The sequence below is a fragment of the Panthera onca genome, chromosome A1 (genome assembly GCF_046562875.1).
Source record: "Panthera onca isolate mPanOnc1 chromosome A1, mPanOnc1 haplotype 2, whole genome shotgun sequence".
Taxonomy (NCBI): domain Eukaryota; kingdom Metazoa; phylum Chordata; class Mammalia; order Carnivora; family Felidae; genus Panthera; species Panthera onca.
Genome location: NC_138339.1, coordinates 134,558,454 through 134,582,455, shown reverse-complemented (window position 1 = coordinate 134,582,455; position 24,002 = coordinate 134,558,454). Strand labels below are relative to the sequence as shown.

Below are 24,002 nucleotides of genomic sequence, written 5' to 3'. Positions count from 1 at the left end.
TAATTATCGTAAATACTTAACATAGCTTATTAAATTCAAAAGAGGTGATTTGTTTAACCTCACACATTGTAGCAATCATTAGCCTAATTTCAAAATGATTAAGTAAATATTGGAAATGAATGCCATTCTTAAAAGTCATCACTACCTGTCTTTCACTGTCAGTATCGACATTATAAATGATAGGTGTGATTTTCAGGTGATTGCTGGGTGCTTTCTTCTTCATCTCTTAGAGTGATGATGTGTAACCCAAATCCAGCTGAAACCTCAGTGGAGTTTGTATATGTAATTGATAATTTATGTCGGTACAGCTTTTTACAAATTGCTTTTTTTTTTAAATAATGTATCATTTCAGATGCACTGAAAACTCTGAGTTAATTACAGCAGGTTTCATTTTTTCTTGCCAAAAATTGAAGTTCGAAGAGACTGGTGATTTGTCCAAATCCACACAATATAAATGTTAGAGTTGCTTTTACAACCCTGGGTCATCTGACTCCAAATTCCATTCTTCTCCTGATGCTTTAAGTGATTTTTCCCTTCAAAGCAACATCCAGGAAGTTTTCAGGCAAAAAAAAAAACAAAAAAAAACCAGTAAAGCCATGAGGAGAGGTATCATTTATTTTGTTTGTAATTTTCAGTGATTATCTGCACTATTAAGAAAACTGCGCCATACCCTTGACATTTTTCCAGGGTAAGCACCCTGCCTTCGATATTCTACCGTGTTGATGCTTCCTAGTTTTTAAAATTATCTTTAATTATCCAAAAGATAAATAAACAAACTGGAGGAATAGGGAAAGAAGCAAATAACATAAACTTTCAAATCAACATTCCAAATGAAAAGAAATGTTTTGCCACACACATTTGGGCTTATAGTCTGTGATAAGCAGCAAACCAGTGTTCAGCTTCATGCTGCTTTTCTGAAGCCCCTTTATTTATTTTTCATTAATCTGTCTCCCTTGTGTGCCTGGTGCTCAGTAATCTGCTCATCTGTAGCATGATCTATACTATAATCCATCGCTTCTCCCTCCATGCATTTTAATGAAGCAATTTTTGCCTCCTTTACATAACTGCTGTCCCGATTTCATAGTACAACATAACCATTCATTGTCACATCATTGAAAGGAAATCTTTAAAGGAATACCTCAAAATGAGATAGATACAGAATTTTTTATGCCCTTCCCCCCTTTTTTAAGAAGGCTTTGTGAATTCAGCAGAATTTCATCATATCATGTCCAGTAGATGCCCAGGTTTGGAATTAGATGACCCTGGACACCAATCCGAGTGAGAAGAACATCAGCCCCTGTGCCCTCTTCATGTCCCATCCCTTGGAGGGGTGCTTGCATTTCCTGCCCCATGCCCTGGGGTAGTGTTTGTAGCTGAAGAACCATAGCAGGCTGAGCAGGAAGTGCTTGCTTGTCCTTGCAGTTTGTTTCTGTCTTCCTGCTCGCTTGTTTTGCTCCTCTGTTGCCTGGTCACTGGCCTGGCCTTGTACCTTTTGCTCTGCTCTGCCCACTGGGCTTGGCACACTCCAGGCCTGTGTTTGTCTGCCCAGCTTCTGACCATAGCTCTCTTTGTGAGTCTCATTCGTGGCCTTGTTCTAATGCTGGTATCCTGGCTAATGTCCCTCTCCTGGCTGTTCAGGGAGCCAGGAAACTCCTTGTCTTGAACTTCTTCCACACCTTGCATCAGTCTGCATTCATTGCTTGTCTTTTCACCCCCTTCTTTTTTGTAAAAAAATTGTTTATTTGGGTTACCTGGGTGACTCAGTCGGTTAAGTGTCCGACTTCAGCTTGGGTCATGATCTTGTGGTTCGACGGTTCAAGCCCCGTGTCAGGCTCTATGCTGACAGCTCAGAGCCTGGAGCCTGTTTCAGATTCTGTGTCTCCCTCTCTGTCTGCCCCTCCCCAGCTCACACTCTGTCTCTCTTTGCCTCTCAAAAATGAATAAATGTTAAAAAAAAAAAAGTTTATTTATTTATTTTGAGAGAGCACACATGCGCACGAGCAGAGGAGGAGCAAAGAGAGAAAGGGAGAGAGAATCCCAAGCAGGCTCCATGCTCAATCTCACAAACTGTGAGATCATGACCTGAGCTGGAATCAAGAGTAGGACGCTTAACTGGCTGAGCCACCCAGGCGCTCCATCTCTTCATCCCTTCTTAATCCTGCTTTAGATTTCTGGAACATTCATTCATTCATTCATTCAGCAACCAACTATTAAATGCCTGAGGTGTGTTGTTGATGTAAAGGTAAATAAGATATAGGCTCTGCCCATACGGAATTCACAAACTAGACGATAAACAGAGATAAAAAGGGGCAGATCTAGATTCTGTGGGACCTGAAGCTTATACAAATTTGGGGGCCCTTACTAAGAAAAAGAATGCAAAATTCTGAATACTCATTTAGGAAAGGGCCTTGGAAGGGGTCTTTATGAGCAGAGGCCCTAAATCTAGCTTCATTAACTACATGGTAAATTCACTTGTGTTTAAAAGGGGTCAAATTCTGGAGTAGAAATAAGCAAGGCACCAAGGAAGGGCAACTCATCCATACCTGGATGTCAGGGATGGCTTCCTGGGAAGGCTATCTCTAATCAGGTTTTTTTTTTTTAAGTTTATTTATTATTTGAGAGAGAGAGAGATCGCGTGCATGCACACACACAAGCAAGGGAGGGGCACAGAGACAGGGAGAGAGAGAAAATCTCAAGCGGGCTCTGCATTGTCAGCACAGGGCCCGACATGAGTCTCGTACTCAGAAACCATGAGATCATGATCTGAGCCGAAATCAAGAGTCAAATGTTTAACCGACTGAGTCACCCAGGCGCCCCTATTTCTAATCACTTTTAAAGGCTGACTACGTTTTAACTAGATGATGAGCAGGGGAAGGAGAAAGAGGCAGACAGGACATCCATGCAGAGGGTCCAGCATATAGGTGAAGACCACAGTAGTGAGTCCTGGGTGCTGGCAGCAGTGTTATTTTGCTGGAGTGTAAAGAATGTCATGGGTAGAATGAAACTGTGAGGCTGGAGAAGGAAGCTGGTACTAAAGCCCTGAGCATCAATGCCACAGTCAGGATCTTGGGCTTTTCTTTTTACTTAGATTTTCATCTCACACAGACCACTCTGGCAAGAAAATATGCACGTGTGGATATCAGTTAGGGGATGTGGCAATTGTTCCAACAAGAGGTGACAGAGCTGTGAACTAAAGTCATAACAGCAGGAGTAAAGAGCAGAGAGAGATTAGATGTAGGACTGATGGAGGGGAGAGAGGAACCATAGGCTTTCTACCCTGGGCCAGTGAGCGGATGGTAGATCATCAGATGAGAACGGGGGTAGAGACAGAAAATGGTTTAAAGGGAGACAATGTGTTTAGTTTTAGGGCAACTCATTTAGAAAAATGATGTTGCGTCTGAGGCTGGGGCAGAAGTGTGGGCACTAGGGGCAGGTTAAGAAAGCATTCATACACAGGTAGTGATTGAGAGCAAGGGAATGAATGAACTAACCCCAGGGGGTATGGAGATAAGGAAGCACAGGAACTTGGAAAGGGAACTTGGGAAGGTGTTGGAACACACCACAGTGATGTCTGAGGACAGGAGAGTCTGGTGTCATAGCAGCAATAAGAGTAACCAACATCAATCTGCTAAATGCCCTAGTCTTGCAGTAAAAAGATCACAAAATTCGCCTTGGATTTGTCCACAGGAAGTAATGAGAGATGCAGATGAGGTCGTGGTGGGAATAAACCAAATTTCCATAGACTGAGTGAGAGGCGGAAGGAGTGATGCCAGGGACACTGTAGGGAGAGTTTTGGAAGAGAAACGCTTAAGAGGTTTTGGGCTGTGATTGGCTCCAGTGACTGGTATCCAAGGGCACTTTTTCAAGATGGAAGATACTTCAGTATTTTTCTTTTTTTTTTTTTTTTTTTTTTTTTTTTTTTTCTTCAACGTTTTTTATTTATTTTTTTGGGACAGAGAGAGACAGAGCATGAACGGGGGAGGGTCAGAGAGAGAGGGAGACACAGAATCGGAAACAGGCTCCAGGCTCCGAGCCATCAGCCCAGAGCCTTACGCGGGGCTCGAACTCACGGACCGCGAGATCGTGACCTGGGTGAAGTCGGACGCTTAACCAACTGCGCCACCCAGGCGCCCCAGTATTTTTCTTTTTTTAAAGATGGTGGATGCTTGAGCATGTTTATAGACAGACAGAGAGGTTAAATATTCAGAAGGTGGGATGACACAAGGCCCTTTTATCTATGACCCTGTCTGCCCCTCTTCCCTGGGAACTCCCAGCTCTGGATCCTGTTTCTCCTTCCAGAAGATGAAATTTGTCCCTTTCCCATTTGGAGAATATAGGCCTGTCTGGTTGGTCTTCAGATCTTTTCCGTTTTCTGTCAACTCAGAGTTTCAGTGATTGATTTATTGAAGGCCCAAAGAAACATAAGAGTGTTTGCTGGCCTGTGGGTGTCCTGAGTCAGCACAGAATGAGAACAGAGGAAGAATAACATTGTTAGCCTCCGACATCCCTCTCTTTCTGTAATCCTTGCTTCCTCATGGACTTGGCTGGCAGGGAACTGTTGGCGTCAATGGGAATAGCCTTATTTTGGGGTGGAAAAAGTTCAGGAAGTGGTCAGTCTGCTCTTACTTCTGGAAACCTATGACTGAGGCCGCTATTGAAAGTGCCGGTACCCATTCTAGAGGCTGAGGAACTCAAAAGCTCTGTCCCAGAAGCCATCTCAGAGCTGTGGCACTGAGATCCCCATTTGCTAGCAGCCGAGAGCAGAGAAAAGTTGTCATGGACGATAAACGTGAAAATGCTTTATAAACCAGAACATGCTCTACAAATGTCAGTTATTACCTTCCGTTCTGAAAGCTGGCTGCAGAAATATTTGCCCAAAGACCCCACAGTAACTCAGAGGCAGTTGTATTTCTTTTTAAAGCACGTGTTTTACTGTGGCGTAGGAAACTAAACTTCGTTTTCTGCCTAATGCCCACTTGACAGACTTGGGGCAATAAGAAGTCTCTGACCGTCTCTCGTGTACTGCCCAAGTATGTGTTGAGGCAGGTCCGTTATCGAGGAACCACAACATGAAATGAAGAGTGCTTCTCCACCGTGCCTCCTCGATGGCTGTGTGAATAATAAAGAGCCAGTAAACATCACAGCGCTAAAGCCCAATTAGTATTAGTGTGGAAAAGACTTTCATCCATTTCAGGGGAAAAATATATGTACTGCTGAGTTATAATCAGCGGAATGATGAGCGATATGGGCAAATAACAAACAAAAACAAAAACAAAAACAGGATTCACGGTGGGTAACACATTTACCATTAGTGCTCAGAAATGGACTGAAGTTAGGGGCGCCTGGGTGGCTCAGTTGGTTAAGCGGCCGACTTCGGCTCAGGTCCGTGAGTTCAAGCCCCGTGTCGGGCTCTGGGCTGATGGCTCAGAGCCTGGAGCCTGCTTCCGATTCTGTGTCTCCCTCTCTCTCTGCCCCTCCCCTGTTCATGCTCTGTCTCTCTCTGTCTCAAAAATAAATAAACGTTAAAAAAAAAAAAATTAAAAAAAAAAGAAATGGACTGAAGTTTAAAAAAAAAGAAATTAAAAAAAAAAAAAGAAATGGACTGAAGTTAAAAAAAAGAAATTAAAAAAAAAAGAAATGGACTGAAGTTAAAACAGGAATATTAAAAAAAAATGCAGGGGCGCATGGCTGGCTCAGTTGATAGAGCATGTTACTTTTGATCTCCGGGTTGGGAGTTCAAGCCCCATGTTGGGTACAGAGATTACTTAAGGGAAAAAACCCAAATAGGAGCATTGTCTGTGTGGTCTGATTTTTAGAGACAAGGGAATCCAAATCCAATCGTTCTTTCCCAAACCGATTTATCTGTATCTTACCTTTGGTACATGAATATTGAATTCAAGCCTTTGTTCCTGGTTAAAACACACATTCTTGGGAAAAGTAGCATTTAAAATTTTTTATCATTATCCCTAAGTGTGAATGAGTTTCTGGTTTTTTCTCTGAAGTACGATGTGGCTTCCTAAGTAGGAGTGGGAGTGGGGGAGAGTCAAGGCAAGGGGCCGCCAGAGATTCAATTTCCCAGTTTGCCTGGGACCAGGGCAGAAGTGGTGGTATTTTACCCTGTACCCATCCTTCTCTGTGGCCCAAGAGCCCCAGTTTTCACTGTGGGTAAACCTATGTCCTGCCTGAGACCACATTTCTAAATTTTCCCCATCTCACTCCTTCCACCGAGGGTTGCCAATCAGACACAGGCACAAGTTACTTGTAACTCTCAAGAACACTCCTTGAAAAAGGGACAGACCTCGAAGAAGCATTTTTTTTGCCTTCCTTCCTCATTTATCCTTCTTTCTGCTCCGAATGAAGATACGAGGGCCCACAAAAGGCTGGTGCTCTAAGCAGCCACCTTAAAAGCATAAGGATAAGAATGAGCACTCTCAGAAAAGCACTGAAAGTGACCTCGGTTTCCCCTAACAACAGGGACTTCTCACAGCAGCCTTGCGCGGCTCACCTTTGGATTTCTTATTACACAAGAAAGAAATAAATCTAAAACCATCCTTTTTTCAGGTCTCTGCCTACTCACGGTTGAACTCAATTCCTAACTGATGCAGATGTAGATACATTTTGTAGTAAACACACACACACACACACACACACACACACACACACTAAAATAAAATTTTAAAACACTGGGCAGAGTTCCGTGTCCATATCTGGATTCCACACCCAAAGATGGATATGGACACTTGGTAAGCTTTCAGAGAAGACCCCTGCACACACATACACGTATTACCTTGTCCAAGTACATTTATCAGACCTGTGATTGTCTGTTGTATGCCACTGAATCTCCTTGTTTTCAAGTCGTTTGCAATCTGTGATAGATCACACAGATGCAAGCATTATAAAATATTTGAAAAACAATAGCTGCAAAGTCAAGTTAAAAAGACTAGACATATTTGGAGAGAATATAAAAAGTGATATAGAATATCTACCCGAGAGGATCATTGTGCAAAGAATTTTGACCTGGCAGTTCACATATCATGTGAGAGCAAAACCAGTGGCAAAGATATTGATTTAGACAGGATTTTTAGTGAAATGGGAGTTCAGAGGTGAATTCACTGAGAAGCCAGGGACACTTACCCTTCAAGGCCCTCATCGACATGGGCTCCTTCTAACGTCTTAGGAGATGGGCTAGACGCATGTCCCCATATTCGTCTGTGTTTCTAACATGTGCAAAAGCAATTCATTTTAATTGCAATCAGTTCAGATCACTGTTTCTTTCCCGTTTGACTTTCCCTGTGTCATGCTTCCCCTTTTGTTGGATGGTGGTAGAACAGGTGGGGCATTTCGGGGATCCAAGTAAGAGGAAATTGAGCCAAGGGTACCTTTAGTTTGCATTTAGTGGGACACAGTTATGGGGACCACAAGCACTTCCCTGCGTAGTTACGTGATTCCTAGGCATCTGGCATGGGAATGGCTTTCAGGAATACTCCTTCTGTCCACCGTAGTGGCATCATGAGCTGAAGGTGTGGAGCCAGAGGTGACACAGAGTGATATCAATGTGTCTTGCAGCTTTCAGTACTAGAAGTGTTTGAACAGCAGAGCAGAACCATGTGTGAAATGTATAGAGCCGGAAGCTACTCCAGATGATTCTTTCAATCATTTTTATACTTAAAAAATTTTTTTAATGCTTTATTTACTTTTTAGAGGTGGGGGAGGGGGAGAGGGCTAGGGGGAGAGGAGGGCAGAAGATACGAAGCAGGCTCCACGCTGACAGCAGCGAGCCCAACGTGGGGCTTGAGATCCTGACCAGAGCCAAAGTCGGTTGCTTAACTCACTGACCCACCTAGGTGCCCCCGCAATCATTTGTATAATTTTTTATTGTATTTTTAAATCGTGGCAAAATAGACATGCCAGATTTACCATGTTCACCATTTTTTTTAAAGTTTTTAAGTTTTGTATCTTTTTTTTTTTATTATGAAATTTATTGTCAAATTGGTTTCCATACAACACCCAGTGCTCATCCCAACAGGTGCCCTCCTCAGTTCCCATCACCCACCCTCCCCTCCCTCCCACCCCCCATCAACCCTCAGTTTGTTCTCAGTTTTTAGGAGTCTCTTATGTTTTGGCTCCCTCCCTGTCTAACCATTTTTTTTCCTTCCCCTCCCCCATGGTCTTCTGTTAAGTTCCATGTTCACCATTTTTAAGTGCACAGTTCAATGGCATTAAGAACATTTACATTATTCTGTAGCCATCACCGCCATGTATCCACAAGACTCTTCACCATGCAAAACTGAAACTCTGGAGCCATTAAACAATAGGTCCCCCCCATTTCCCGCTGCCACCGTCGCCCCTGTAATCACTATCCTACTTTCCGTCTCTATGAATTTGACTGCTCTAGATAACCTCCTGTAAGTGGAATCATACAACATTTGTCCTTCTGTGACTGACATATTTCATTTAGTATAATGTCTGCAAGGTTCGTGTATGTTATAGCATCTGTCAGAATCTCATTCATTTTTAATGCTGTATAATATTCCATCGTACGGATTTACCACACTTTGTTTATCTGTTCATCTTTCGACGGACACCTCTTGGCTTTTGTGAATAATGCTGCTATGAACATGAACGCAAATACCTCTTCAAGACCTTGCTTTCAATTCTTTTGGATATACCTGGCGTGAGAAATCTTATGTGGAGGATTATGTTCTCATGGTGGCTAGTTAGAATGGAAGTTCTCTCCTATAAGGAATATTTTTTAATGCAGTGCGTGCAATTGCAAAAACTCCACATATATAGTCTTTTTCCTTTTCGATGGGAATTGCACAACGTAGAATCTATCAGAATTCCTATACTCGCAGGCACAAACCTATAGTAATACTACAAAAGACTGATGATGTCCATGTGCGAAGGCCCGTTTTATGTATCCCAGCTATCAAAAAAATATTTTGATCAAGCAAACACTGATGTGTCTTTCTATTTTCCCTAGAGGAAATCTTATACATTTTAAATTTTATAAAATGATTCTAATGAAGACTGATCAAACGTTATGGCAGGAGGGGCTGCTAATCTTTAAGTCTTCCCAGGAGAGTAAGAGAAAACATTTGTGTTCTATCCCTTTAAAGTGGCAAAGAGAGCAAGGGAAAAATACATACAGTCAAGCTGCCATATGAAAAGAGCCTCACTTTTCGTATCCTGGCACACAAATGAGGAGGTTTAATAGAATTTGCGTCTAAATGAGCTTAGAGATCCTCTCATCAACCCCTCTAATTTTACAGAGGAAGTACATAAAGTCCCTGGAAGGTAAATGATGCTGCCAAGGTCAAGCCCTGTGGGTCACAGACAGGCCCCATTGCAGACCTTCTAGTCCTCAGTCTGGTGTGTTTTCTCTCTGTCACGTTCATGTTAGATGTGGTGGGGAAGTTTTAGACAGAGTTGTTCAATGCCATATTAATACCATTTTACGAAAATGGATTTAGAAATTTTTGCTGGAGGTTTAAAAATACTGAGTCAGTTCTCATTTATTTGGGTTGGCTTGAGCGTATGGCCTGCCTGAAGGTTTCAGAAAAGGGTAGATAAATTTTCAAGATTATTTTAGCCTTAATAGTGTATGATTTTCATTCATCCTTCCTCTTTAGCAAGAATTTCTTGAGGCATCTTCTATAAACAGAGCATGATATTGCACACACAGAATAAAATAATAGGATAAAAAGTGGACTGTAAAACATGGAGCTCCCAGCTCGGATGCAGGGCAGAACCACCCCACTCAGGTGCCTAAGCAAAAGGACAGGAGGTCCTAGGTATAAACTGTACATAGGCGGTGACTGAATACAATCTTCATTGGCCAAGGCCTCTGCTAGGGTTTCTGCCACGGAGGTGAACAAAACACCCAAATACAGTACGTTTGGTTCACCTGAAAATGAGGGTGTGTGATAGTTGTGAATCCTTGCTATCATCGTTAAAAACTCCCATTGATTGAAACCAGCTGTTCCTGTTTCTGCTGTGTTGGGGAGAGGAGATGTTCAGTTTCCCAGCCTGTAAATAAACAGGCATAGATTTTTTTTTTTTTAAAGCAAAATAAAACACCATCTGGGAGCTTAATATCCAGTTGGGGAGCAAACACTGTTCCCCACCCCCCAACCAGTATACCCACATGCAAATTTAATAAGAGTAGATGGCACTTATCAAAATTATGATAAAGAGAATGGAATGCAGTAACATCTGTGTGGGCACAAGTGCTCATTGAGCTTCTCCTTAAATTAAGATGCATGTAAACATTGTCTTACACATTTAAGAGGCGTAAGCCATTATTTTCAGTGTTTTCCAAGGTAGGCATACTCCTCTTTATAACCATGTTGAGGTTGGAGTGTATAAGTGAGCAGGTGTCTCAGGTGGTAATGGATCCCCTTGCTGCAGTGGGACTCACAACAAGGAAGCTTATGCAAGGAGATGGCTAGGAGGTGGTCATTGCCCCAGCTTGGGTGGGAGAAAAGAATCAAGGTAAATGTCTTGAAATCAGGTGCATTCTTATGTCCAGAATTTTGTCCACTATTTCTTTTGGCAGTGGGGGATGGGGAAGTAGATGTAAAGTTATATTAGTCTAGTCTGCAGTCTTCAAATGAACAAGACAAGATGAATATATTAAAAAAAAATACAGTGGAACCCTTCCATTTCCTACCTTGCCCTTTCTCTCAGTCGAGCCTCTCTGAGTTCTGGGCTCCCTGCTAGGAGATTCTCCTTAGCAAGGTGTGTGTGTGTGTGTGTGTGTGTGTGTGTGTGTGTGTGCGCGCGCGTGCATGTACATGTTAGGGGGTGGTGGGGAGAGATGGAAGTTGATGTGAGATGGGTTTGTCAAGAGTTTATCAAAAATCAGAAGGAGAGTCTCTATATCCTGCTTCCCAAGCAGAGTGCTGGGAAAGTGATAAAAGCCTAGAAAGAAAGGGAGCAATTTGAGACCAAAAGGGTCTTGTTAACACCAAGACAGAGTCCTGAGGAGGTTGAAAGACCCCAGAGAAGGGAATGTCTTCACAGAGTGTAGGCCTAGAGGGTGTGGACAAGTCTGTAGGTTCCAGCAGCTTTCCACATCCTAATCAAGCAAAGAATCACAAGATGATGGTGATGCCCACACACGTGGCTTTGGAAGGAAGGGATAGAGTCAGATGGACGGAATCAGGGGATGTCCTAGCCACCCTGCAGGGGCTGCAGCCAATGACCAGAGGCTTCCCTTCCCCAAACTTGGCATGACTTTGACCTCCTGGAACTTAGACACAACCCAAGGGCAAGTCTCAGGGTTTCCAACTGACCAGGGAACTTCCTGTTGTCTGAGGGGATTAGGCCTCCCATATAGAAATTAAGTTTTATGATAAAAGAATAAAGTTTTATTTCTGGCACCCCAGAATTTATTCACTGAGATTCATACCCACTATACCAATTTATTTTTCTCCCTAAAATATGTCTTAAACAATTACTCTTGTCTTTCTTTGAACCGCTGAAGTTTCACAGGTATGATCTAGATAGAAATTCACACACTATTCACACACTAGTCAAGGAGTCAAGGCTGCTTGACTCCTTGTGGTTTCCATCCAATTTCCAGGTAACTGTGCAGAGTTTAGAAACTTCAGACTAAAGATTTGACATGACACTCTGTAGAAATAAAGCCTTTAGCAAAACCCACCAGAGCTGTCTTTCAAATGACTGGACTCTCTTCTGGAAACATTTCTGGGCAGGTTGTTGTGGGGGTCTGTATCTATTGAGACTCTCCCAGAATTTCACAAATTAGAAATTGAATTCATCAATTCAGTGTTAGTTAAACTCTTATGCACTAAAAACAGTAGCACTTTAGTAGAAGGCAGGAAATGAGGGAATAGAGTATGTCCTAAGCCAAAGCTTACCAGCTCCCGATTTGCTGGAGGCAGGGAGGCTGAGGAGGGAGTGAGTGATCAAAGACCAAGTCCTATAAAACCACCTAAAACTTTATGGTCAGGTTGGTTTTAGCCGAGAAGCAAGGAAGGGAAGGCCAATTCCTCGAGTGCAGGATGAATGCTTGATAGGCACAAAAGTAAAGAGGTCTGTGAACCTGCATTGGTACTTAAGCAGGTGATCAAAAATAGAGATGGAAAGAAAGGCAAGATCAGGATTTCTACCCAGTTTAAGTCTTGCACAGACTCTTTAAACTCCTCTCCCTCCCCTTTAAAAAAAATTGAAGTGAAATTCACACAGCATGAAATTAGCTATATTAAAGTGTACAATTCAGTGGCTTTGAGCACATCCATGATGTTGTACAACCACTACCTGTATCAAGTTCTAAATTATTTTCATCACCCCTGAAGTGGTCACTCCCCATTGTCTTTTGTCCTTGATCCCTGACAATCACCAGTCTTCTTTCTGTCTCTATGCGTGCACTTTTTTTCTGCATATTTATATAAACGGAATCATATAGGTGGCCTTTTGTGTCTGGCTTCTTTTATTTAGTTTAATGTTTCTAAGGTTCACTCACGTCGTCATAGCATTAGAGTGCTTACTATTTGACACACTACTTTTGATGGACCACAGAAAAAGTAACATTTACTTGTATATGTTTATCACAGCTTTGGAAAGAGGAGACTTAAGGTCTGGTTCATCTCTCCAAGTAGACCTCTTCCTATTCTGGATTCTTTATCCCCATTCGAAATGGACATTGGTTGTGTTTGCTCACCCAGACTCAGAGCCCCGGATAATAGCTCTTGATGTTGTGTAAGGCATGGTCTTTCCCCCACTCAGCCTTTGGAGTTCAGGTTAACGCTGATCCAACTTCCTCATCCCAGAGTGGGCACTGTTCTCAGAATGCCTAATTAGGGTTCCCGTCTCCTTGGCTACAGTTCAAGAGGGCACATGCATGGATCCCTCTTGAAACTACAGAGATGTATTTCCTTTCTGTTGGGCTTGAAGCTGGAAGGTGTAAGCCTGCTGGGTGTCTCCATGTGGAGAGCCAAGCCAATTCAAAAGAAAGCAGAGGGAAAAGGTGTGAGAGAGCTGAGTCCTGGTCACATGGTTTGACCACTTTGACCAGCCCTGTTTAATTAGTTACAAATCTTTTTTTTTTTCTTACCACAGTTTGAGTTGGATTTCTGTCACTTACAACCTGTCACTGCAAGGCGTGAACACGACCATACTCACCTACATCTGGGGCAGTGTGGATGAGGACATTCTGACCCCACGCTCAGGAGAATCTTTAGTGTTATTTGAAGTGAGGACTCCCATACTCTGTCTTCTCAGTTTTTTTAGGTAGTGCTTTATACTTTTACAGTAGTAGTGGAAAAGTAAAACGCTATGGGGAGTTTTGATATTTGCCTACCTATCTATTCATATCCGTATCTTTAATCTTAAGAATTTTTAGTGTAAGTTTATGTGAAAGGAGAAAAAAATTCTAAACTTCTTTCTCTTTGGTTTCATGACATTAGATCCTTGATAGGGATATTCTTTTTAGTTCAATAGAATGAGGGGTAGAATTTCATTCAATAGCATAGAAAAAATGTGGGTCATTTTACCAGTAAAAAAAAACCCTCAAGGAATAACATTTTATATCATCAAGGTCTTTCTGATTCAAGTTATCTTAAGCGCTGCAAACAGGAAAAAAAAGCTTTCAAAAATTAGAGTAGTTTTTTCCACTCATTCTTTTCGATTCTCATATTTCACAGTAATAAAGACGGTAACTTTGAATATTCCCAACAAATACTCACCCCTCCAATGTGACTCAAGGTTTTAAGATAAACTCCCGACTAAAATTTGGTAGAAAATCATTAAAAAAGAAAAATGAAAAAAAAAAAAAAAAAAAAAGGGTGCCCGGGTGGCTCAGTTGGTTAAGCATCTGACTTTGGCTCAGGTCATGATCTCACGGTTTATGGGTTCAAGCCCCGCATTGGGCTCTATGCTGACAGCTCAGAGCCTGGAGCCTGCTTCAGATTCTGTGTCTCTCTGTCTGCCCCTCCTCTGCTCACGCTCTGTCTCTGTCTCTGTCTCTGTCTCTCAAAAATAAGTGAACATTAAAGAAAGTTAAAATTTGGTACAAAATAACCAGCAGAGAAATTTCCTTCCGTTTTCTCCTTTGCTTTAATTAAAGCAATTTAAAAATCCCTAAGTAATCTATTTGGATATTGGTATGGGTTGAATTGTGGCCCCCCATATTAAGTCTTAACCCCTACTACCAAGAATGTGAGCTTATTTGGAAAAAGGGTCATTGAAGATATAATTAGTCAAGATGAAGTCATATTGAAATAGTGTAGGCTCTAATTCAACATGACTGGTGTCCTCATAAGAAGATGGACTTGAGGGGCGCCTGGGTGGCTCAGTCGGTTAAGCGGCCGACTTCAGCTCAGGTCGTGATCTCACGGTTCTTGAATTTGAGCCCCACGTCGGGCTCTGTGCTGACAGCTCAGAGCCTGGAGCCTGTTTCAAATTCTGTGTCTCCCTGTCTCTGACCCTCCCCTGTTCATGCTCTGTCTCTCCCTGTCTCAAAAATAAATAAAATGATAAGAAGATGGACTTGTGAAGACAGTGACACACAGTGAAGATCACCATGTGACAAGAAAGGCAGAGACTGAAATTATGCATCTTCAAGCCAAGAAACACCAAAGATTGAGGGCAAACCCAAAAGAAGCTTCAGGGAAACTGAAGGAAGGATTTCACCTACGGATTTCAGGGGAGCATGGCCTTGCTGTCACCTTGATTTCAGAGTCGTGACCTCCAGATCTATGAGACAATACATTTCTCTTGTTTCTTTTTTTTTTTTTTTAATTTATTTATTTATTTTTGAGACAGAGAGAGACAGAGCATGAACAGGGGAGGGTCAGAGAGAGAGAGGAAGACACAGAATCCGAAACAGGCTCCAGGCTCCGAGCTGTCAGCACAGAGCCCGACGCCGGGCTTGAACTCACGAACCGCGAGATCATGACCTGAGCCGAAGTCGGACGCCTAGCCGACTGAGCCACCCAGGCGCCCCTACATTTCTCTTGTTTCTAAGTCATCTGCTTTTTGGAACATTGCTATGGCAGTGACAAGAAACTGACAAATATTTATATTTGTATATAACAATAATTTTTTGAAATGATAAAAAAAGGACACCATAAATAAGACCCCTACCCATATGAATAACAAGAGCCCTTGAGGTCTTTGCCACATCTACTCTGAGAATGAAGACCATCCTAAGCAACCAGACTTTTAATATGCCAGAAAATGTGAACGTCGATCTGAAGGGGGACGCATAGTTATTTTAAGGATCCCAGAGACTTTAATCACAACCATATAAAACTCAGTTTCCTTGGGAAGAAAAAGAAGAGGCTGCAGGTTGACAAACGGTGTCACTCAGTGCAGGCTGCTATAATAGAATCCCATAGACTAGGTGGTTTATAAACAATTGAAATGTATTTCTCACAGTTCTAGAGGCTGGAAGTCTAAGATCAAGACTCTAACAGATTGAGCGTCCAGTGAAGACCCACTTTCTGGTTCACAGATGGCAGTCTTCTCGCTGTCCTCTAACGGCAGAGGGGAAAAGGGAGCTCTCTCGAGGGTCTGTTATGTAAGGTCGCTAATCCCATTCATGAGGGCTCTGCCATCATGACCTAATCACCCCCCAAAGCCTCCTTCTCCAAATACCAGGACATTGGGGATTAGGTTTCAACAGATGAATTTGGGAGGAATACAAACATTCAGCCTAGAGTAGTGGGGACAGTGAAAGGAACTGGATACAGTTCAGATTATCAGCGGTCACGTATAGCACGTGATGAAGGGTGAGATACTGGGCTTCCATGGCAAGGTGAGGTCTATGTATTCTCACTTCTCCATCCTCATTAGTATTCAGTAGAATGGGTCTCTTGTTGAAATCTGTAATTTTGGGGGTGAAAAATACATTTGTACGGTTTGGGTGGGGCCAGCCATTGCTTGTACAGTATTTCAAGCCCAGAAAGATGAGTTAAGTCTTGAAGGAAATGCCATTGAATTTGTATCATGTTTAGCTGCTTTGACTCAGACACAACAGTTAAAAGCAAGAATATCAGAAAAATTTGGGATGGGGTATGTCTCTGAAAAGAAAACAACAACAACTAACAAACAGTTCAGCAGTCTGATGAATAAAATCTAAGAGTTGGAAACAAGATGGCATATGATTCCTAAGACCTACTTGTGATACTTAAAAGATGCAGTGAACGTGTTCTATTGATTTCAGACTTCTTTTTTATTTTTTTTAATGTTTATTTATTTTTGAGACAGAGAGAGCATGAGCAGAGGAGGGTAGAGAGAGAGAGGGAGACACAGAATCCGAAGCAGGCTCCAGGCTCTGAGCTGTCAGCACAGAGCCCAATGTGGGGCTCGAACTCGCGAGCTGTGAGATCAAGACCTGAGCTGAAGTTGTACACCCAACCGACTGAGCCACCCAGGTGCCCCCACACTTCTTATTAAAAGGGAGACCGCGAGAGAGACCCTGATAGGTCACTTGGCAATGTTCTGATCCACTATCCTTAAAAAAAAATCTGGCAATTTTGTGTTATAAGGTAGAAGACTATAATAATGACACAGCTCAAAATACCCCGAGGGCATAAGGGAAGCAGGTGGTGTCCTGAACAACTGCTGTTTGCTTGCACTTCACCCAACTTCTTGTTAAACCCAGAGGTTCTCAGACTCTTACGGGAGAAGGCTCTTGGTAGGACCTCTGCATTTCCTCCCTCCCTTCTCTTCCTCCCCCCACCCCCTTCCCCTTGCTCTATTTAAAACAATTCTATAAAACTATCAAACAGGATTTGTGAAAACACTGGTGCCCTTTAGATGGAATGCTAATGATAGAGCTGATTTATTTTTAATGTGATAGGTCTATTATTTTTGCCAAACCATGGAAGAATCCAAACACGCATGAATCCAGACCGGCCGCCACTTGGAAGGCATTGCCAACTTCTCGCCATCCCTGGGCGGCACCTTGAGAATTGCTGTGATAATTACCTAGTGCAGTGCTTCTTAACCCTGGTTGCATATTAAAATCACCTGGGAAGATTTTAAAGCCTTCTCACTCCAGACCAATTAAATCAGAAGCTCTAGGGACAGGACCTAGGCATCCGCAATTTGTCAGAGATCCTCAGGTAATTCTAACCTGCAGCCAGGGCTGAGAACCAGTGGCTTAATGTCATGTTGCGTTACTGTTGGAGTCGGGACACTGTGGTAACAAGAGGCAGAAGTGAGCGCCCATCTCTGCCCCTCATAGCCCTCTGCTTTTTGTCTGATTGGAGTTATATAAAGCCTAAGTGGAACTAAGATTAAGCCTGGTAATTGTCATGGCAATGCCCTAGATTTTTCTATCAAATCCAATCTTATTTGTGATGGGAGACGCAGAAGTGACTCTAGTGATGTTAAAATATTTCTGCTGCTATTTGGAATATTCAGCATTAAACTCAATAGAGTTTTTCCATAAAATTTCAAACATGAAAACTTTTAGAAACAGCAGATCTCACCTGAATAAAAAAAAAATTATCATTAATTGTAAAGTGTGCTTGATCACAGAGAATTATCTAGGCAATCAGCGTCATGTATAGCCTTTAATGCCTCCTGTCTGCTGAATGTGAGTTCTGCATGTTGAGCACAAATTTGCAAATTTCTCTAGCTTATGCCTCATCACTCCCTTCTTTGATTAAATATAAAGTAAGTGGGATTTGAAAATCGTAAAGCTGGGAGGGACCTGTGGAAACCATTTTGTCCAACCCCGTTGCTTTGCAAGTGTATGCCAAACCCAGGAAGAGAGTCAGGCTACTACTTTGGTCTTCTGTTAAGTTCATGAATGCTCTGGTATGGATGACTGAGGCATCTTTCTAACTGGCTCTCCCTTTCCTGCCCTCCTTTTTCTCCACATTGCTGTCAGAGTGGTGGTTCTAAACACAAATCCAATCAAGTCACTCCTTTTCTTGCTTAACCTTCTTGAATGACTTTGCATTTGCCTCAGGTCCAAATTCAAACTCCTTAGACTCCCATACATTCCCTTGTGAATTGATCTGACACCATCTCCCCTCTGAAGAGTCATCTCTGGGAGCCTCTGTTTCTCACTCCAAACTGCAGTCACACCAGAGTTCTAAATGCCTGAATGCAGTTCTCCGAATGTGTCCTATAGGCCACTGTGGGTTGGCACGTGCTGTCCTTTCTCCCTGCAGTGCTCTCTCTACCCCTCTGTAAGGAGACCCTTCCTCTGTTCTTCCATTTGTGTAGTTCATATCAGCTTTGTAAGGAGCAGGGAGCAGAGAAACCAGAAATTGCAGCACAAGGTGTGGAAAGTGGGAGAGGACTTACTGAAATGACAGAAGTTTGGATGGATGGAATTTACTTCCTGAAATAGAAGGCCTTCTTAACTGTTTTTGTATAAAGAGCTTCAAAGTTCCATAGGAGACCAAGGTCAAGTGGATTGAGAATGGAACTCTCTGGGGTGGTGGTGGTCGTGGTGGTATTTCAGTAGCCCTAAGTAGACAGAGAATGGTTTCTTTTCTTTCTTTCTTCCTATCTATCAATTGTCTTCATCTGGCTTTAGTTGGATTTCAGGTGCAGGCATTTAAATTAACCATACCCTTCAGTTTATGGCATATTATTAGCATTGGTCTACACAAAGATACTATTTAATTTAGTTTTTCTTTTTTTATTAACATTAAAAAAATTAAGTTATTTTATTTTTTTAAAAAAATTTTAAATGTTTTTATTTATTTTTGAGACAGAGAGAGACAGAGCATGAGCAGGGGAGGGGCAGAGAGAGAGGGAGACACAGAATCCGAAGCAGGCTCCAGACTCCGAGCTGTCAGCACAGAGCCCGACGTGGGGCTCGAACTCATGGACTGTGAGATTATGACCTGAGCTGCAGCTGGATGCTTAACCAACTGAGCCACCCAGGTGTCCCGAAATTTAAGTTTTTAAAAATTTTTACTTAAAGACAGAGATAGCAAGTGGGGTAGGGGCAGAGAGAGAGAGAGAGAGAGAGAGAGAATCCCAAGCAGGCTTCGCTCTGTCAGTGTGGAGCCTGTCTTGGGGGCTTAATCCCATGAACTGTGAGACCATAACCCGAGTCAAAATCAAGAGCTGGACACTTAACCAACTGAGCCACCCAGACGTGTGCCTTACTAACATTTTAAAATACACGTTCCTTCCTCCTATTCCCCTCCTACCACATAGGAAACTGTTCCAATGTATTTTTTTAATGTGCATCTTTTAGTTTGTATGTGTTCTTTGATGGTCCATATAAAAATGTAGTTTTAATGGTACTGTGTTCTATACTTTATTCTATATCCTTTTTTCACTATATTTTTAATATTATACATGTTTCCATGTGTATTTCAAGTGTGTAGGCTTCTAAGTGCTTCCCCAGTCACAGGTAATGAGCACCTAGCTAGTCTCCAATGTTCTGTCCCTATGAACAACTTCGAATTGTATAACTTCTTGTATGTCCCGTTATAGATGTATGTGAGACTGTCTTTGTGATAGGTCCTCAGGAAGGGGTTCTAGTTATGTTCACACTTAATCTGACCAAATGGTGCTTTCGATTTGCCGGGTTGCACCAGTCTACATGCCCACCAGCAGAGCATGATATTGTCATCTCTCCACCAACACCTGGCATGACCCAGCTTTCCAATATCTGCCCATAAAATAGAAGGAAGAGAATGTCTCGTTTTGGTTTTGTTATTTTAAAGAGACTTTATTTTTTATTTATTGTATTTAAAAAATAGTTAATGTTAATCTTTGAGGCAGAGAGAGACCGAGTATGAGCAGGGGAGGGGCAGGGAGCAAGGGAGACACAGAATCTGAAGCAGGTTCCAGGCTTGGAGCCGTCAGCACAGAGCCCGACTTGGGGCTCGAACCCACGAGCTATGAGGTCATGACCTGAGCAGAAGTCAGACGCTCAAGTGACTGAGCCACCCAGGCACCCCTAGACTTTATTTTTTAGAGACATTTTAGGTTCATAGTAAAATTGAGGGAAAAGTAAAAAGAATTCCCATATATAACCCTGTCCCCCATGAGCCTTCTCCACTATCAACATCCTGCACAAGAGTGGTTGGTACATTTGTTACAATTAATGAAGCTACAGTGACACATAATAGCCACTCAAAGTTCAAGTGTACATTAGGGTTCACTGTTGGTGTTGTAGATCCTGTGGATTTTGACAAACATATAACGACATATATCCACCATTATAGCATCATACAGAATACTTTTACTGCCCTAAGAATTTTCTTGCTCTCTGATTCATCCTTCTTCCCTCCCTAACCTCTGGCAACCACTGATTTCTTTTTATTTTTTAATTTTTTTCTTGTCTCTTGCTTTGCCCAGAATGTCATATACTTAGAGTCATACAGTAAGTACCCTTTTCAGATTGACCTTTTCCGTTTCGTAATATGTGTTTAAGATACCTCTGTCATCTCGTGGCTTAACGGCTGACTTCTTTTTAGCAATGAGTAATATTCCATTGTCTTGAGGTACCACAGTTTATCCGTTTGCCTACTGAAGGGCATCTTGGTTGTGGCCGTTGAAAATAAAGCTACTATAAATATCTGGGTGCAGGTTTTTCGTACATTTTCAACTCATTTGAATAAATACCAAGAAGGGCCATTGTTGGATTACATGGTAAGAGCATGTTTAGTTTTGTAAGAAACCGCTGAACTGTCTTCCCCAGAAGTTCTTCCAGTTTGCATTCCAGCAGTATTGAATGAGAGTTCCCATTGTTCCACATCCTCATGAGAGTGTTTGGGATTTCAGCGTTGAGGATTTTGGCTATTCCAATAAGTGTTCGTGGTATCTGATTGTTGTTTCAGTTTGCATTTCTCTAATGACACATGATGTGGAGCCTCCTTTCGAATGTTCATCTGCTGACCGTGTATCATCTTAGGTGAGGTGTCTATTTAGTCTTTTGTCCTTTTATAAATCAGATTTTTAAATTTTTCTTACTGTTGAGTTTTAAGAGTTCTTTGTGTAGCTTGGATCACAGTTCATTGTTAGATGTGTCTTTTGCAAATAATTTTTCCCAGTCTGTGACTTGTCTTCTCATTCTCTTGACAATGTCTTTTGCAAAGCAGAAGTCTTTAATTTCTTTAAGAATTTTTTTTAATGTTTATTCTTTATTTTTGACAGAGAGAGACAGAGTGCGAGCAGGGGAGGGGCAGAGAGAGAGGGAGACACAGAATCCAAAGCAGGCTCCAGGCTCCTAGCTGTCAGCACAGAGCCTTACGCAGGGCTCGAACTCACGAACTGCGAGTTCATGACCTGAGCTGAGGTCGGAAGCTTAACTGGCTGAGCCACCCAGACGCCCCATGAAGTTTTTAATTTCAATGAAGTCCAGCTTTGCAATTATTTCTTGCATGATTCACGCCTTTGGTGTTATATCTAAAAAGTCATCAGCATACTCAAAGCCATTTAGATTTTCTTTCTAGATTAGATTTAATCGATTTTCTCTATTTTGTAATAATGGCTATGTTTAACCATCAGCTCACAAAATTCCTCAAGATTTAACAGTCAGCTCTTATGAGCTGCCATGAGCCAGCTGCAGCACACCAGCCTTGTGGGAATAGAGAAAATTGGACCTATTATTTACAGTACGTACCAGAATAAATTCCAAATGGATCAGAGACATAAATGTAAAAATAAAATGAAACCTTACAAGGAAAGACCAGGAAAGATGTGGATAAATTCCTCTATAACCTGGGAGTGGGGAACGTCTTCTGAATTATGGCTTAAAATCCATAAGCCTTAAGGGAAATGGGATTATATTAGTTTCATAAAATGAACTAAGAATTATAATTTCTTTTTGCATTTTTTGAACAACTTCTCTAACATGGGAATTGTGTTTGTAAAAGTTTAACAGAGTCCATTTTAAAAGCATCCAGGTCTAGAGATCTTTGGGGTGGAGTTTTAACTACCAGTTAAATTTCTTTAATCCTTGTGAATCTATTTTAAATTACGTTTTTCTTCTTGTGCCAGTTTGGCATTTGGTGTAGTTTCAAGAAATTTATGCCTTTTATCTATCTTTGCTTTCAAAATCTCTAATTATTTCCTCATCTTCATTATTTGATCAGGTTTTACTTAGTCGTTTTTTTTTTAACCTCTTTTCTTCTATCAGTCTTATCAGAGGTTTATCTTGGTAATCTTTTCAAAAACAGAACTTTTATTCTTATTAAAATTTCCTCCATGTAAGAAAATTATTATTTTGTTTCTCATTATATCCTTTCTTATATTCTTTTTTCTTCCTTGTTTTGATGTTCTTTTTGATCACTTCTTGAGTTGGATGCTGAGTATATTTCTTTTCAACTTTTATTGTTTCCTGATAAACATATTTACATGTGTAAATGCTCTTCTAAATATTTGTTTAGTTATATCCCATACATTTTGTGTTTTTCATGCTCATTTAATTCTAGATATTTCTTCATTTTGATTATAATTTCATTTTTAACCTATGAGTTATTTAGTAATGTGGCTTTTTTAATTTTGTAATTTTTTTGATGTTTATTTATTTTTGAGAGAGAGAGAGAGAGAGAGAGAGAGAAAGAGAATGAGTGGGGGAGGGGCAGAGAGAGAGGGAGACAGAATCCGAAGCAGGCTCCAGGCTTGAGCTGCCTGCACAGAGCCTGATGCAGGGCTCAAACCCACAAACCATGAGATCATGACCTGAGCTGAGGTTGGACCCTTAACCCACTGTGCCACCCAGGCACCCCATTAATGTGGTATTTTTAAAGTATGGAACCTTTAAAGAAATTCTGTTAGTTATTCCTAAAGTTATTTCATTATGTTTGGAAGATGTAATGTATAAGACATTGCTCCTGGTGAGTTTATTGAGACTTCATGTAGGCCTGATACATTCATATTACTTTGTGGGTGTTTCTAAAAATGTATATTTGCAATTTGTTGCATGAACTATTATGACATATATATATATGAAGATATTTATTATACACAGCATACCATTAGAACATACCTATCAAAGATGTGAACAGTATAATTAATAGTATAAGCCTACCAATTATACCATTTAGATAAAAATCTGCTTAATTTTTGTTTACTTAATAAATTTCTGATAAGTGGGTATTAAAAATTACAACTATTTTTATGTTACTCTCTGAATGCTGTCAGTTACTGTAACCTATTATTAGGTTCATATATGTTTGTGATGTTTATATCTTCTTGCTTTATTGTTTTGTTTACCTTAAAAAAATTTTTTTTAATCTTTATTTATTTTTGAGAGAGAGAGAGACAGTGTGTGAGTGGGAGAGGAACAGAGAGAGGGAGACATAGAATCCAAAGCAGGCTTCAGGTTCTGAGCTGTCAGCACAGAGCCAGATGCGGAGCCAAACTCACATGACCTGAGCCGAAGTCGGATGCTTAACTGCCTGAGCCACCCAGGCGCCCCTGTTTTGTTTACCTTTTACATCAACTTCATTTTTTGTCAGCTACTATCATTGCTGGTTTTTTTGGTGCGTCTTTTGGTTTTATGAATATTTCTCATAGACAACATATTTTTGGATTTTATTTTTATATCTTAATACTATTAGAGTATACTTGTTTTTAATTTGTGAGTTAACTCCATTTACATTTATTGTAATTGCTGTTGTATTAGAAATGACTTCTCCTACCATATCTCATATTTTATTGCATTTTCTTTTTGTTTTCTCCTGGCTCAAAAAATTATTTTATTTTTGTTCAAGTGTGGCTGCCTTTAAGACCCTTATTCATGTTTACTTATTAATTTCTTGAACTTATCAATATCTGTATATTTCTTCTAACTAAACAAATAATTTAGTGGTTTTTTGTGTATATATATATGTATATATGTATATATATATATATATATATATATATATATAATTATTATTGTACACACACACACACACACACACACACATGTCCTAATGGTTCTGCTTCTCTAATTGGACTCTATTATACCCAAATACAGAAAGAGGGGACAGGTTAAAATAAGATAAGGAAAACTCCAAACCTAGAAACATCAAAATAAAACTTAAGAACCTCAAAGACGA

General features: G+C 41.0%; 1 long non-coding RNA gene across 6 annotated transcripts in view; it reads left to right on the top strand.

Moving 5' to 3' along the window:
- LOC144617182 (uncharacterized) overlaps positions 1–24,002 on the top strand; it is a 185,032-nt gene that overhangs the window by 76,218 nt on the left and 84,812 nt on the right. The window lies entirely within an intron of this gene.